The 6,207-nt window shown below is 35.4% G+C and overlaps 1 pseudogene; it reads left to right on the top strand.

The window, feature by feature from the left end:
* The first annotated feature begins 2,023 nt into the window (after positions 1–2,023).
* Positions 2,024–4,107, top strand: LOC109176592 (annotated as a pseudogene).
* Positions 4,108–6,207: the final 2,100 nt, after the last annotated feature.

The raw sequence follows: 6,207 nt of genomic DNA, 5'->3' as shown, positions 1-6,207 counted from the left end.
GTAAAACATGCAAACTTATTGTTTTTTATTACTTTTTTATAATTTTATTGTAATTCAAATGTAGTGTGCTATACAAAAAGGAAGCACCGAATGTGGTTATTATGTGATGAAATTCATATGGGAAATTGTTTCCAACAACCTAAGCAAAGGAATGGATAAGGCAAGTAATTTAATAATACATATTTCTTCTTCAAATGTTGTTTAAAATATTTGCTTATTTATTATTTTTATTTTTTTTGAACTTTGTAGATTTTGGAAAGACAAGGAAGGTTGCCCTACAACAAACAAGAGATTGATGACGTTAGAAACAAGTGGTCTAAGTTTCTTATTGATGAATGGGTTAATAAAACGTTGCTCAATTGATACTACTTTATGTTTAAAACTACTTTGTGTTTATTGGTTTGATGTTAATTAGTAGTTTTGTTGCTTGAATTAGTTGATGTTGATTGTGTTTATAGTAGTTTATGTAGATTGTGTTATTTATATTAATTTTATTTTTAGTAGCTTAATTAGTTTCATGTTTAGTACGTAGCTTGAATTAGTTGATGTTGATGTTGAATGTGTGAATAATATGTTTAATATTATTATATATTCCTCTTGTAATAAGTTATTTAATATGTGGTGTTAGACTAGTCAGCTTAGAATAGTCTATTAGTCAGGAGACTTTTACGTGTAGCATTTATCTTTAGTATTAGTCTCTCTCTTTGTAACTGCATTGGAATTGAATCGCATTTCATCGAATGTAACTGCACAAGTTCTGATTAATACAGCAGGTTGGGCTAGAAAGCATAAAACATTTTTAATATAAAAAATATATATATACATACGACGTTGGCTAATAGGCTATTAGCCGACGTCGTATAATTTTTTTAAAAAAATACACATACGACATCGGCTAATAGCGTATTAGCCGACGTCGTATCATTATATATTATTTAAAATATACATACGACGTCGGCTAATAGGCTATTAGCCGACGTCGTATCATTATTTTTTTTTTTTAAAATACATACGACGTCGGCTAATAGCGTATTAGCCGACATCGTATCTTTATTTCTTAATTTTAAAATACATACGACGTCGGTTAAATAACCGAAGTCGTTTATTTTCTTACAACATCTCTTTAGTCGACGTCGTACGTTAGCCAAAGTTAAATGGGGTCATTTAGCCGAAGTTAAAGCTATTTTCTGTAGTAGTGTCTCTTTCTCTTTCCCGTGCTGCACATTATATCTCATAACGAGAAGTTCCTTAGCTTCTACTTCAGTTAGATTGTGGCTGCAGCCGGTAGATGCTAGCATGTCCTTTTCGTATCTACATCAAAGGAAGTTGGTTAATTACGTTACACCTCAAACATTAAATCAAAAGTCGTGTTAGTTATTATACCTCAAATGAATATCAATATACAGATCATCGTTGTCCCTTAGTCTATTAACTAGCTCTTTTCCAAGCTCCTCAATCTCAGGTATGTATCGAAGAGCCTCATAAACGCACAATCCAAAACCAAAATATAAACCAATGTCAATGCCAATAAATGGGTTCAAAAACCACAAAAACGGTAACATACTTATTTTACATCCGATGAAAAAATAGATTCACTGTTTTCTGAAAAATTCATAGAAGAAATCAACATAATATGGAAATACGTAAAAAAAATTGATTTTTTCTACAGGAAAAAAGTGACTAAAACAGCAAGTTAGATGAAAAAATATAACAAGTCAGCATTTTGTTTTTATTTTATTTTTTCATGTAAGCAAATTAGATGGGTTACTTGTTAGAAACTTGCTAAAAATGCTAGATAAAAAATAATTGGGAGTATAATAGTCTAGATGGACCATATTTAAATTCATTATGCTAGATGAACAATCAATGTTAGTACATGAGCCTATTTAACTCTTCTATCTTTGATATATTATCAAATAATGTATTTTTTGTACATTAAAAATTTACGTTGTATTCAGGGAAAGTATTATATCTTGGCTATCTAGATTCTCCAATTTTTTTTTTAAATGTTATAAAAGAAAAATAGAAAGTGAGAGAGCGGCACCGAAGCCCCCGTTGAGGCGTTGACGGCTTTGTCCAAGTGTCGTTGGTTTCTGAGCGCCACCCTAATTCTTGAATTTCCAACACCAAGACCATGGGCTGCGCTTCCCCTCCCTTTTCGCTCCACCGTTATCCTACATCGCCAAATCCCACCTCCGCCGCCGCCGCCGCCGCTGCCGCAACTTTCTTTCCCGCCAATTTGAACCATTTCCACTGGCCGCGAAAACCGTTTCTTCCTATATCTTCTGTTCAATCAGTATTCCGGTCGTTTCCCTCGTCCCTCTCAAGCCGCAGTCCCACTCTTCTCCGACCTTTCGCCGCCTCCGCCAACCACAATGGTGGCAATAACAACAACGGCGGAGGTAGAAATGGAGGCGGCGGCGGCGGTGATTGGTGGGATGATTTCTTCAATTTTGACAAGAAGCATTTCTTTCTGCTCCCTTTTTCTTGTATGTTCACAAATGAAAATAATATTTTTGCGTCTGTCACCTCGTGTAAGCCGCTACTCCTATTACTCGTTTCTGTCTCGTCTTCCGTCACCTGCGGCTTCCTATTAGCTTCATTAGTACAGGCGAAGACTAATGGTGAAGAGAATGATACAGAGGTTTTGTATGAAATTCGAGGAGGAAAGCGGATTGAGCTCGTAGCAGATCACTTCAAAGATAAATTTATTGTTCCAAGAACAGTGGGCTCCAATTCAAACCCGTCCTCTTTCAGGGACTTCACCGTTGATTTGTGGATGCAATATAGGAACTTAGCCATGAATTTGATGTTGCCAGAGGGGTTTCCCGAGAGTGTTACTAGTGATTACTTGGAATACTCTCTTTGGAGAGCTGTTCAAGGTGTTGCCGCCCAAATAGCGGCGTTCTGGCCACTCAGGCTTTGCTTTATGCTGTTGGATTGGGGAAAGGGGCCATTCCTACTGCTGCGGCTGTGAATTGGGTGCTCAAGGATGGAATTGGATATCTTAGCAAGATTTTGTTGTCAAACTATGGCAGACATTTTGATGTCCATCCAAAAGGTTGGAGGCTATTTGCTGACCTCTTAGAGAATGCTGCTTTTGGACTGGAGATAATGACTCCAGCATTTCCCCATCTGTTTGTACATATTGGTGCGGTTGCTGGAGCAGGGAGATCAGCTGCTGCATTAATACAGGCTGCTACGAGGAGCTGTTTTTATGCTGGCTTTGCTGCTCAAGGAATTTTGCTAAGGGTGAAGCACAGGGTATGGTGAGCAAGGGCATTGGAATTATGCTCGGAATAGCACTTGCCAACTACACAAGTTCTTCTACGCCTCTTGCTCTTGCTTCTTTTGGCGTGATAACTTGGATTCACATGTTCTGTAATCTCAAATCATATCAGTCCATTCAGCTAAGGACTTTAAATCCTTACCGCGCAAGTTTAGTTTTTAGTGAATACCTGCTTAGTGGCTTAGTTCCTTCTGTTAAGGAGGTGAACAATGAGGAGCCACTTTTTCCTGTCTTTCCGGCTTTATGTTTGAAGCCAGCATGTGAGGCACAAGCAGAGGATCTTTCCCAAGAAGCCAAGAAGGCAGCTGCTCATATTGTGGATGGGTTACAACTGGGTTCTAGACCTTGTTAAACGTAGGGAAGATGCACTTGCACTGCTTGACCTCTACAAAAACGAAGGTTATATACTCGCAGAACATGAAGGCAGATTCTAAAGAGAACTCCTCACCACAAGACATGCTGAAGTCGTTGTTTCATGTTAACTATCTCTACTGGTTGGAGAGAAATGCGGGAATTCTATCAAGTGGTGTGCGCAGTGATTGTAGACCGGAGGGGAGACTCTAAATGTCTTTAGAATATGTTGAGAGGGAATTCTGCCACGTCAAGAATGATAGTGAAATAGTAGGTTGGATGGCTGATAGTCTCATTGCAAGACCTTTACCGAATAGAATCCGTCCTGGTTATCCAATTGCTTCTCCTGTCATGGCCGGCTGATTGATTTGCAACACTTAGCGTTAAACCTTGTACGGAGTACTTGTTAAGCTGTTGGCTATGGCACAAGAGGATGTGGTTTAAGTTGGATGATGGTGAACTCCAGTTTCAAGATAACACGGCAAATTATGCCCTGGACCGTGTCCACAGTGAATTGTGGACACGGGTCCAAAACGACGTCGTTTTTAAAAAAAAAAAAAAACGCGTCATTTAGTTAAAAAAAAAAAAAAAAAAATCGCGCGCGTCTTGCCGTTAACGGCGTTATTTTTTTTTTTGGATTATGAATGTACAGTTATGCCGTTATGAATATACAGTTATACAATTATGAAATTATGAACACAGAGCTCTAACATTATGAACTTACAATTATGAACATATATAGTGATAAAATTATGACCATGGAGCTTTAAAATTGTGAATATAGAGCTTCGAAGATTATGAATGTACAGTTATGGAGTTATGAATCTACAGTTATGAGATTATGAATCTACAGTTATGGAATTATGAATGTACAGTTATTGATCGAATTATGAACAAAGAGCTCTAACATTATGAACTTACAATTATGAACATATAGTGATAAAATTATGAACATAGAGCTCTAAAATTGTGAACATAGAGCTTCGAAAATTATGAATGTACAATTATAGAGTTATGAATGTACAGTTATGGAGTTATGAATGTACAGTTATGGAGTTATGAATGTACAGTTATAGAGTTATGAATGTACAATTATAGAGTTATGGACGTACAGTTATTAATAATATAGTAATAAAATTATGAACATATACTCCTATAACAAAGCGGTCTGAAATTTAAAAAAAAAAAAAAAAAAAAAAAAAAAAAAAAAAAAAAAAAAAAAGATGGAGATAACAGTGCCTAACGGCACTGTTACCCGTGTCCAGCATGCTTGCTGGACACGAGTCCAACGCATAACGACTAAGATAACACTGATTTGGCTGAATCCTCAATTGATTTTTTTTAAACCAAACCAAAATCGAACTGAATTAAAATGTTAAAACGAATGGTTTCAAATTTTCTTTTAAACCGAACAAGTAAAAATAATAAATAAAAATAAAAGAATCGAATCAAATACCAAAACACCCACCCCTATAATAAAAATCTAAACCAATAAATCCAAAAATATGATAGGGCTAGCCCAATTAACATTTCTAGGCAAATTATGCCCTGGACCCGTGTCCACATTGAATTGTGGACACGGGCCCAAAACGACGTCGTTTTAAAAAAAAAAAACGCGTCATTTAGTTAAAAAAAAAAAAATCGCGCACGTTTTGCCGTTAACGGCGTTATTTTTTTTTTGATTATGAATGTACAGTTATGCCGTTATGAATATACAGTTATACAATTATGAAATTATGAACACAGAGCTCTAACATTATGAACTTACAATTATGAACATATATAATGATAAAATTATGACCATGGAGCTTTAAAATTGTGAATATAGAGCTTCGAAGATTATGAATGTACAGTTATGGAGTTATGAATGTACAGTTATAGAGTTATGAATCTACAGTTATGGAGTTATGAATCTACAGTTATGAGATTATGAATCTACAGTATGGAATTATGAATGTACAGTTATTGATCGAATTATGAACAAAGAGCTCTAACATTATGAACTTACAATTATGAACATATAGTGATAAAATTATGAACATAGAGCTCTAAAATTGTGAACATAGAGCTTCGAAAATTATGAATGTACAATTATGGAGTTATGAATGTACAGTTATGGAGTTATGAATGTACAGTTATGGAGTTATGAATGTACAGTTATAGAGTTATGAACGTACAGTTATGGAGTTATGAATGTATAGTTATTAACATATAGTAATAAAATTATGAACATATACTCTTACAATGAAGCGGTCTGAAATTAAAAAAGAAAAAAAAAAAAAAAAAACTGTTACCCGTGTCCAGCAAGCATGCTGGACACGGGTCCAACGCATAACGATTGACATTTCTATGTGTGGATGGAGTGGTATTAATTCAAGAAATGACTAATTTTGTGTGGGATGCCCTTAGGGTTGGAGTCTAGTTTTTTTTTTTTTGTTTTTTTTTTTGGAAGAAATGACTAATTTTACATGTATTCTCAATTCTTATTGTCATTTCTTATTCGGTATGATTTGACATGTTTTAATTGCTCAATTTAATAGGGAGCTATGACATTTATCCATTCTTTT

Source organism: Ipomoea nil, unplaced genomic scaffold, assembly GCF_001879475.1.
Source record: "Ipomoea nil cultivar Tokyo-kokei standard unplaced genomic scaffold, Asagao_1.1 scaffold0715, whole genome shotgun sequence".
In the NCBI taxonomy this organism is placed as follows: domain Eukaryota; kingdom Viridiplantae; phylum Streptophyta; class Magnoliopsida; order Solanales; family Convolvulaceae; genus Ipomoea; species Ipomoea nil.
The sequence above is the reverse complement of the archived record's forward strand: the minus strand, read 5'-3'. Positions and strand labels throughout refer to the sequence as shown.